The following is an 11,014-nucleotide window of genomic DNA, read 5'->3' on the forward strand; positions in this document are numbered from 1 at the left end:
AAGGGAAGGGAAGGAAAGGAAAGGACCAGCTGGACTAGGTAGCAGGAATTAGGCAAGCAACTAAAAGCATGGCTTCATGGGTCCAAGCCATCAAAGGCCTCCTCCTCCTCCTCCTCCTCCTCCTCCTCCTCCTCCTCTTCCTCATGTGTTTGTCCAACCTCCCTGCTATAGTTCATCTTCATACTGATACAATGGTTGATCTCTATACTCCTTACAGAACAATACTCTTCTAAAATTCTTAGGTCTATAACCATAGATATGCAGCTCTTGATGATTCTCCAACCCCAATAGTGACTTTTCAAGACTTGTAGGAAAGCCAAGATGTGGCTGAGATGATTTTTGTCTATATCTATTTCTCCAGCAGCTGGCATAGTGCTTGGTAGGTGACAGACATTCAGCACACCTGAGAGCAATGAATAAACAATATTGTGACCTTGGATATTCAAGATTTTAGATAATTCTTTGCCCATTCCTAGAAATAATTACTATTCAATTTTTAAAGCCTACCTGCCAATAAAAAGTATCTTAGGCAATGTATGCAGATAGAATGTCTGATGTTTTCACTAATTCCATGTCTAGCAAGGCTGTCGATGAGTGTATCTTCAGATTCTGCTCTCTAAGCACACCAACAAACTCACCCTAGTCTTCACATTGTCCATGATATCTTAAAATGGGCAGCCACTATGTTTATCTGAGGCAGTGTGAATTCATTAAATCACCAACTACATACCCCTGGCATAATGGTCATGAATATGAAGACCCCAGATGTTTCCTCAAGGAGCTTCCAGCATTTGGAAACCACACATATGTACACAATTCCAGACAAAGTGCCAAGGTGGAAGGGGCTGTGAGAAACTATTCTAAATTCTGCTGAAGATGACCAAGATCATTCAGGCTTCATGGAGGGGGTGAAAGTCCAGCTTCATCTCAAAGACTAAGGAGAAGCAAGACATGAAAGGACACCAGAAGAAAGATAAACATTGTGACTGAGTTTAACATTTTGAGTTGATGATTTATTTATTTATTATTTCATATTGAGGTTTGTTTGCTTTTTTAATCAACGTTTGACAAGTAAATAGCCCACATCTTACCATAGCATTCACAGAACTAACATTAGTCTTGGTGCATTATTTGCTTATTCATTGAATATGTATAATTTAATTCTAAAGGAATTGCATAGCAATTTAACATTAAGGGGCTACAGTCTTATCACTTCGGGAATAAAAGGGTAAATTACTGAATCTACTCTTTAATTTAGAGCTATTGCTATTCTTAAATAAGGTTATTGTTGCTACATTGGTACAAAAATGTTATATATTGTTACAGATTTAAAGTTTTATTGGTAGGAATCTTTGTATGTTGATACAAAATTTAGGTTAATTTTGTTACAATATAATGTATATATATTTCCACTCATATAGTTGTCATGAATAATATTCATTTAAAAATTCAATGTTTAATCACAGTCCTTTCTTCCCACATTTTTTATTAGAAATTTTCTTCATTTACATTTCAAATGCTATCCCAAAAGTCCCCTAAACCCTACCCCAACCCTGCTCCCCTACCCACCCACTCCCACTTCTTGGCTCTGGCGTTCCCCTGTACTGGGGCATAAAAAGTTTGCAAGACCAAGTGGCCTCTCTTCCCAATGATGTCCGACTAGGCCATCTTCTGCTACATATGCAGCTAGAGACACAAGCTCTGGGGGTACTGGTTAGTTCATATTTTTTTCCACCTATAGGGTTGCAGACCCCTTCATCTCTTGGGTACTTTCTCTAGGTCCTATATTGAGGACTCTGTGTCCCATCCTATAGATGACTGTGAGCATCCACTTCTGTATTTGCCAGGCACTGGCAAAACCTCACAGGAGACAGCTATATCAGAGTCTCTTTAGCAAAATCTTGCTGTGTATGCAACAGTGTCTGCGTTTGGTGGCTGATTATAGGATGGATCCCCAGGGTGGGGCAGTCTCTGGATGGTCCATCCTTTTGTCTTAGCTCCAAACTTTATCTCTGCAACTCCTTCCATGGATATTTTACTCCATATTCTAGGGAGGAATGAAGTATCCACGCGTTGGTCTTCCTTCTTGATTTTCTTGAATCACAGTCCTTCTAATAGCTGTTATTACAAATTGTTTAGGATAATTAAGTAATGCAAGTTAATAGTCAGTGAAACTTATGGACTTTTTAGATACTAGCCTAGATTATCATCGAAATATGCATTCTAGGTTGAACAGATAATAAATGCTAAAAAAAAAAAAACAAAAAAAAACAAAAACAAAAAATCAAGCAGTGCTTGCTTGTTCACATATGCTGTAAATAGATGGTCTTCAAAACCCTTAGACATTCACAATTATGACATTTAAGATGATTTTATTAATTTAAAATCTTTTTTGACATTGAGACTTGTCAAACCCTGGCAGTATCCCACTTGATTTGAAAGAAGATGCTGAGCATCAAAACCCCCCATCTGGAGTTGCTTCCATTGTGATAAGCTAGCCACTGGGCAAAGAAAATGTTCTACCTTCATCTACAGACAGAATGCTGTTCAAAAAGACAAATGGATACAGGAAAGTCCACTGCCAAGCTCTGCCTAGACAAGGTAAGCAAGTTCTTCATATTCCTGCTTCACACGAGGTCTGTCTTATACTCTGGGCCAGAAAGCTGAAGATAGTTGCCTCAGTGTTATAGCGAATAATGGGGACTATCCAGACAGTCAGCTGTCTTTGTCATTTCTATAATTTTTGAAATCTGAATTCCTGCTCTTCTTACTCAGGTATTATTTATTCTTTCTCAGGTCTCTGATGGGGTTGAATACTAGATAGTTAAAGTCTCATAATTAAGCTTAAATTGTTTAAGATTTAAGAAGATGGGCTGATGAGATGGCTCAGTGGGTAAGAGCACCCGACTGCTCTTCCAAAGGTCCAGAGTTCAAATCCCAGCAACCACATGGTGGCTAACAACCATCCGTAACGAGATCTGGTGCCCTCTTCTGGAGTGTCTGAAGACAGCTACAGTGTACTTACATATAATAAATAAATAAATCTTTAAAAAAAAAAGATTTAAGAAGATGTTTTTAGGTCTTAGAAGATATTTTAGGTTTATAATGCTAGTTAGGGTAAAAACTGATTTAGATGTAGAACTCTAAACTCACCAAGATAGGATACATAACAAAATACTTTCTTCTGAGTTGCCAAATACAAACATACTGGATACCTTGAATGTAATTCTTACCTAATAACTTTCATAATTGTTTCATAATCGCATCTACTGTGTGTTGTTTATTATTATAAGAGAAAGAGCTTTTTTATATGGACAAAAAGAGGGAATTTTTGAGGTTTCGTCTGTTGCTATGTATTGTAATGATAAATACTGGCTGCCAAGATCTATTTGCCTCAGGGATGAGGAGTTCTTCTCGTACACCAAGTGATGCTATGTAACCTTGTAATCTTGCTCCTTAATTTAAAACTATTTGTTGACTAAAGATGCCTACAGCCTATCCTGGGCAGAAAAGAGATAAGTTGGGCTTCAGTTACCGGGACTTGGGATCTGAGTAGAGACCATGAGGAGGGCCACAGGAGAAGAGAGGGAAGATACCATGGCTTAAGGGATCATGAGAACTGGCCATGAGGGCTGGCCAGTTGGAGTGAAAGAGGCCCAGGAAGAGCATGGCAAGTCATATCTCAGGGATATTGACAGGGAAGTAGACAAAATAGCCTAGAGCATTTATATCTGCACAGCTCTAGTGCTATTAAGGCTTATTATAAATAAATAAAAAGGTTTTGTGTCTTTTATCTGGGAACTACATAATCAAAGGCAGGGCAGGAACCCCCAATTAATTATTACTACAACAGAAAACCGTTGCCCTACTCCCTACTGCTTATCTTTAAGCTTTTTCCATGATGATACTCAGAAAAATGAGCCCATCCACACTGAATACATACACCTACATTATACAGAAAGTCTCTCATACAGAGAGAGAGAGAGAGAGAGAGAGAGAGAGAGAGAGAGAGAGAGAGAGAGAGGAGAAAAGAAGAATATATAACATCTGTACTACTCTTTGTTAAACATCTTCAAGGGCAGGAAATATCTGCAGGTTTTATAGACCCTGCCTGGCTGTGTGCCAATGCCTGTGGATAAGAGTTACCCCACTGCTCTAGGGATTTACAGTCTCAGCATCACCAGGGAACCTGCCGAAAAATGGCATCTCAACACCTACTCGCTTCCAAGAGCTGCTGACTTAAAATCTATGGAGCCCAGGTGAATTTTTCCTAGGTGACTCTGATACAGCTCATCTTTGAGTCATTGTCTTAGATGTATGAAATACATCTGAAAGAGATGAGACCTTCCTTTATGCAGACGAGATTTGGATCCAAATGAATAAACCTCAGTTATGTAACCCTGCCTGGACCAATTATTTAATTTTGATGAGCCTAAATTTCATCATCTGTTTTTGAAGGATGGGTAGTATTTCTAAAGCAAAACAGAACAAAACAGCTAGGGGTTTCCTAAGATAACCTGGATATGTCACCACAGGAGCTGTACACAGAGAATTTGCAGGGCAGTTAGTCGTCCTCCAGCATCTGTCTCATTCTCTGCTTTTGTTTCAAGAAGCTCAATCACTATGAGCCTGGTCTGTGAATAATTCCTCCTCAGTGTCTATCAGGCAGAAGGAGCAGTGTTCTGAGCTTGCAGGTGGGTACCAGTTAGTCTATAAAACACAGCATTTCCATGGAGGGCCTAAGGCAGCCTGGGATACCCTCTGAGAGAGAGGGAGTGGGGCGGAGAAAGAGGTTGGGGGTATGTGATTACCACTGAGCCTGCCTTCAGGCTAGGTGGCCAGGCTGCTTGTCCATAACCTTCTTCAGCTGTCCCAAAAAGTCCTATGTGACCCTAATGCTTTTGGATACATCTGTTGTTCCTTGTTATACATGGCACCAAATGCCTACAATCGTAGTTTTGCAAAGGCATGCAGGCAGAGGACCAGAGACTCAAAGACAACCTGTGTATGAGAGGAAGTTCAAGGACAGACTAGGCTATGGCAAGATCCTCCCTCACAAATAAAGAGATAGATAATTAATAATGAATAAATAAACAGGTCAAGCCTTAATCTTTAGAATCCAGGCCATAGCTTCTAGTCTCCCAGCACACCCCCACTCAACAGATCTACCCATTTCCTGTATTCATAGATTCTGGTTCCCACAAAATTACAGTTCTTCCAAGTCTGGGTCAAAGTCCTGGTGCCCAGGCCTCACCCTTCCATCAAAACATCAATGTGCTCACTGTCAGGTTTCACACTCACCCTTGACCCATTTGGGGGTTCTGCACGACTGCTTGAAGACATTCTGCTCTTCTCCATGTAACTTTTACCTTCGTGGCAAGCCACCTGCCCCCATGGAAATCAATCATCATTTTTTATACAAATCAATGGGGGAAATGATTCAATTAACAGAAAATTACTTAACAGTCATCAAGCCTTGGCTTGTTTTTATTTGAATTTTAATGTCTCAATAGTCCTTTAAACCGTTTCTCTCCCCTCTTCTAGAAAATGACTAAATATAAAAGAGAAAATAATAATGAAACCTCAAACAGGTAAAGCGTTTACTGTGCTTCAAAGTCCTCTGATATTTTATCTTGGGTCAACAGATACGGAGGAGATTGAGGCAGAGCATGTTCACACATGTTATACCGGGTCACACAAGCCGTTAGAGAAAAGCAACCGGTACTAAATTCTGCCAAATGCAGCCACGAAGCAATCTTTTCTTTGTTGGATAGAAGTCTGTGATTAAATATTTAATAAATTATCTAATCCTCACAAGTAAATTCCTTATTAGCAGAATTAGGTCACTGCTTTAAAAAAAAGTGGGTCCCCCCACCTCCTGTTTCCACGCTTTTCTCTCCCCAGAACCCTCTCTCTTTCCTGCTGAAACAGAGAGACTGTTTTTGGAATTGTACTCACTCAAATATGAACAGGGATTTGAATTGTTTGCTGGGGAGGTTTTCTCGGAGCGTGGGCAGCTTTCCAGACTTCTGTTTTCTAATGAATATTCCCATCATTTCTTATTTCTTTTTTTCCAAGGCCATGACTACCCAACCTGGCTAGGATATCAGTTCACTAAATCAACTGAGCTCTGCAATGCAGCTTTCTCCAAAGCAATTCACAGAGGCGGCATCACCAGGATAGAGAGAGGGAAGTATTCCAGACCAACACACTGGCCCCATTGACATCCAGGTTGTGTGTGTGTGTGTGTGTGTGTGTGTGTGTGTGTGTGTGTGTGTGTGTGTAATGAATGATGACAACAGAAGCAAGGGCTCATTCTAAGGAGGACTTAGAACAGGCACAAAAATAAAAAGTCCAAAAAAAGCTAGCAAAGATCTGTATCATCTTTTTTAAAATCTCTCATGACAATACTGCTGTTGGGTTTGTTTTTTTCTTTCTTTCTTTTTTGCATTTTTGAGACAAGGTCTCAAATAGTCTGGAGATGGCCTCAAGCTTGCACTTCTGCTGCTGCTGCTGCTGCTGCTGCTCTGGACTCCTGCCTTCCCTCATTCCTCAATACCTGGTTCATGTCAAGTGTGTGTGTGTCTGTGTGTGTGTGTCTGTCTGTCAGTCTGTGTTTGTGTGTCTGCGTGTGCCTGTATGTGTGTCTCTGTCTGTGTGTGTGTGTGTGTGTATATATGTATGTATGTATGTATGTATATGAATGTGTGTCTGATGTATATGTGTGTGTCAGTGTGTGTCTATGTGTCCCTGTGGTGTGTGTCAGTGTGTGTCTATGTGTCCCTGTGTATCTATCTATATGTGTATGTGTGTGTTTGTATGTGTGTATAAATGTATGTGTGTGTGTGTGTGTGTGTGTGTGTGTGTGTATGTGTATGTGTGTGTCTGTCTGTGTGTGTGTGTGTGTGTGTGTGTGTGTGTGTGTGTGTATGTGTATGTGTGTGTCTGTCTGTGTGGATCTATGTGTCCCTGCGTCCCTGTGTGTCTGTCTGTCTGTGTCCCATCTCTTTGTGTATGTGTGACTATATAACCCTGGTGTGCACAGATGTATGTAGGGGTACACGGGTAGTGATGCTATGTAACAGTCTTCGGTGAGATTTGATTAAAACATTCCATCCTGTTGGGAAGTTCCTTAAGCAGGGAGGTAAACAACAACAATAACAATTAAAAATTTAAAAAAATAACAGGTTTAAGAATTCCATAAACGTGACCAGGTTCACTAGGCCCTTCTCTGCCAACATCAGCAGAGTTGGCTGCAAAGAAGATTCAGACAAGAGCAGCTGCCTGAGGGAAGCAGAAACCAGCCACACTACCTGGAAGTAGTTTAGAAAAGGACACTCTCCAAGTCGTTGAGGTCCTGCAGGCTATGCCAGGTGTTCCAGGGTCCCAGCCTTGTGAGCTGTCACCCATGGTGAGGTGGATTTTGATGATATGGCTGTCTTTGAGTCATTTCTGCTCTTGTAAGTAACCCTTCATGCATATTCCCGTAATAACCCCAATAAAGCTCATTGGTTCACTAAGTTGGACTTTAGTGATATCCATACTTAGCCTGCTATGGGTTCCCTATCTGGGGTGGGTAGAAGAGAGTTTTTTCACCTCTGCAGGAAAAGTTTTGCCACACAACAATGGCATGCACTTTCACTCAGAGGTCAGAGAACCATTTCACACGTCACACCTCAGGTGACATCTACCTTGTATTTTTGGAAATAAGGGTCTCTCGTTGGGTTAACACTCACTGAATTGGCAAGGTTGGCTGGCCAGTGAGCTTGAAGTATTGACCCCATCTCCTCCAGGGTTGCAAGTGCAAGCCACCATCTGGGGCTGCTTTTTATGTGGCTCTCGGGAATGGTACCGGGGTCCTCATGCTTGCAAGGACACCCACCCCCAGACCCTTCATGCTAATTGTATTCCTCCAAATTGCAGGAATAAAACAAGGGTCAGGACACCCAAACATTGGCAGCAGCACTTCTTTTCCTACATCCCATGATTCCTCCAGGAAGCCTATTGATCATGACCCACACAAGGAAGTTCTCTCAAAGGACTGGCAACACACACCTGGTCTATGGCAGCTATGGAAATCAAGCCAGGATGCTTTATTTTTCGGGGGAAGAGACATTTAACCAAAAGAAGACGCTTTCTTTTTTTTTAAGATTTACTTATTTTATCTATGTGAGTACACTGTCACTCTCTTCAGACACACCCAAAGAGGGCATCAGATCCTATTCCACATTGATGTGAGCCACCCTGTGCTTGCTGGGAATTGAACTCAGGACCTCTGGAAGAGCAGTCAGTGCTCTTAACGGCTGAGCCATCTCTCCAGCCCCCAAAAAGGCACTTTCTTCTGTTCCTTTTTTTCTTTTATGTCCTTCCTTCCTTCTTTTTGCTTTTTGAGATAGATCTCATTATGTAGCTCAGGGTATCCTCAAACTCAAAAAATGTCTGTCTCTACCTCCTGGGAGCTGGGAGTATGGGTATGTGCCAGCTACACTCTGCTAGACAGCCTTGCTCTGTGAGCCTTACTGGTTAGCCTTTTGCTGCATAATGTATCACAGTAATCACAGAGTATCACATCACAACTGAGGCCTCAAAATAACAACCAGAGGCTCTAACAGTTTGTGGCTTGGTGCCTATGGAATTAAGACTGGCTCCTCTGGCCAGTTCTTGCTCAGGATCTCATTAAAGCTACAGTCAAATGTCTTCCGGGGACATGGTTATCATAAGGCCTTACTTTGGCTAGAAAATCTATGGCAAAGAGGACTGTGTACACATGTGGCAAGTTGCTGCTGACTTTAGCCAATTCTGTGTAATATGGTCTCTGGAGGGCTACTTGAGTATCTTGATAACATGGCAGCTGGCTTCTTCCAGGGCAGGATACCAAGAGACCGAGCCAGGTAGGCATAGTGGTACATGTCTTTAATCCCAACACTTCAGAGGCAGACACATGCTGATCTCTGTGAGTTTGAGGCCAGCCTGGTCTACATAGTGAGTTCCAGGACAGCTAGAGATTTAAGAGGAAAGAGCAAAGTTATACTTTTTTTAAAAAAACCTTACTTGAGAAGCCATACATACATTCTGTAACACCCTGCACAGTCAGCCCTGATTCTCAACTTAGAGTTCTACAGGACTAGATGGTTGCATTCCTTTATGGAGATTCTACTTAGTACTAAAAATGAAAGGTATGAAAAGCTTTGATGTCTCCTTGAGATTTTCTTCTAGAACCATGCAGACTAATAGACACCCCCTCCCCTTGCCCCCAGAGTAGAATTTCAGTGCCAGGACAGCAGTAAGCTAAAGGAAGCTCCCTTATGGGGCTAAGGAGATGGCTCAGTGGATACAACAACACCCGACTGCTCTTCTGAAGGTCCGAAGTTCAAATCCCAGCAACCACATGGTGGCTCACAACCATCCGTAATGAGATCTGACTCCCTCTTCTGGAGTGTCTGAAGACAGCTACAGTGTACTTACATATAATAAAAATAAATAAATCTTTAAAAAAAAAACTTTTACCCACAAGCATGAAGATCTGAGTTCAAATCTCTCAGTGCTGGCCAACCAATAACCAGCCCAAACTGAGACCCATCCCGTGGGCAAGCACAAATCTCTGACACTATTAATGATACTCTGTTATGTTGTCCTCTGAGAGGCTCCACCCAGTAGCTGACTCAGACAGATACAGACATCCATAGCCAAACAGTGGATGAAGCTTGGGGACTCTTAAAGAAGAACAGGAGGAAGGATTTGGGGCCCCAAAGGAGATAGGAAGCTCACATGAAGACCAACAGATTCAATTAACCTGGACCCTTGGGGCTCTCAGAGTCTGAGCCACCAACCAAAGAACATACACAGGGTGGACCTAGCCTTTCCACACATAAGTAGCAGAAGTGCAGCTTGATCTTCATGTGGATCCCAAACAACTAGAGTGGGGACTATCCCAAAACTGTTGCCTGTATGTTGGATATGTTCTTCTAGCTGGGCTGCCTTGTCTGGCCTCAGTGGGAAAGGAAGCAGCTACCCTCACAATAGAAGTGGGAGGGGGGATACCAGGGGGACCCGCCCACTCAGAGGAGAAAGGGAGGGGGAGAGAGAAGGATTGTGGGAGGGGTGATCAGGAAGGGACAGTGAGCAGAATGTAAGTGATTAAATAAAAAATAAAATTTAAAAAAAATTCTCAGTGCCCACATAAGCCAGACAAGGTTAGTAGTATGTTCCTATTCAGTGATGAAAAGCAGAAACAGAATCCTCAGAAGCTAGCCTGCCGTTCACAGTGGCAAAGCAATAAAGAGATCATATCTCGAGCAAGGAAGAAGGGGAGACCAGCAAAGATGTGTTCTGACCTCCACACATGGCAAACAGATGCTTGCAGTTACATACATGAACACATATGCACACATACCACACCCAGAGGGAGACTTGGAAAAAAGAAAATGAGAGAAAGATAATGAGAGACAGACAGACAGACAGAGAGAGAGAGAGAGAGAGAGAGAGAGAGATGGAAAGAAGCCGTGTGATTGCTTTGCTCAACCTTTTGACAAAAAAATCACAGGCTGGGAGAAAACACAAATGCCCAGGCTAATCTCCAGCTGTTTTGGACCACTATTAACTCTGGTTCCAACCCCCTCCATTGCACTTGCCATTCTCCCTTGTGATCATTTCTACACGGGTGTTTTCCCCTGTAGTTTAAATCTTGAAGTGTTGTTTAGTTAGGATTTTACTGCTGTGAACAGATACCATGACCAAGGCAAGTCTTATAAAGGACAACATTTTTTTTCCAAAAAATATTTTTTAATTTATTTTATTAGGTATTTTCCTCAATTACATTTCCAATGCTATCCAAAAAGTCCCCAATACACTCCCCCCAGTCCCCTACCCACCCACTCCCACTTTTTGGCCCTGGCATCCCCCTGTACTGGGGCATATAAAGTTGGCAAGTCCAATGGGCCTCTCTTTCCAGTGATGGCCGACTAGGCCATCTTTTGATACAAATGCAGCTAGAGTCAAGAGCTCTGGGGTACTG

The sequence above is a fragment of the Mus caroli genome, chromosome 15, assembly GCF_900094665.2.
Source record: "Mus caroli chromosome 15, CAROLI_EIJ_v1.1, whole genome shotgun sequence".
Taxonomy (NCBI): domain Eukaryota; kingdom Metazoa; phylum Chordata; class Mammalia; order Rodentia; family Muridae; genus Mus; species Mus caroli.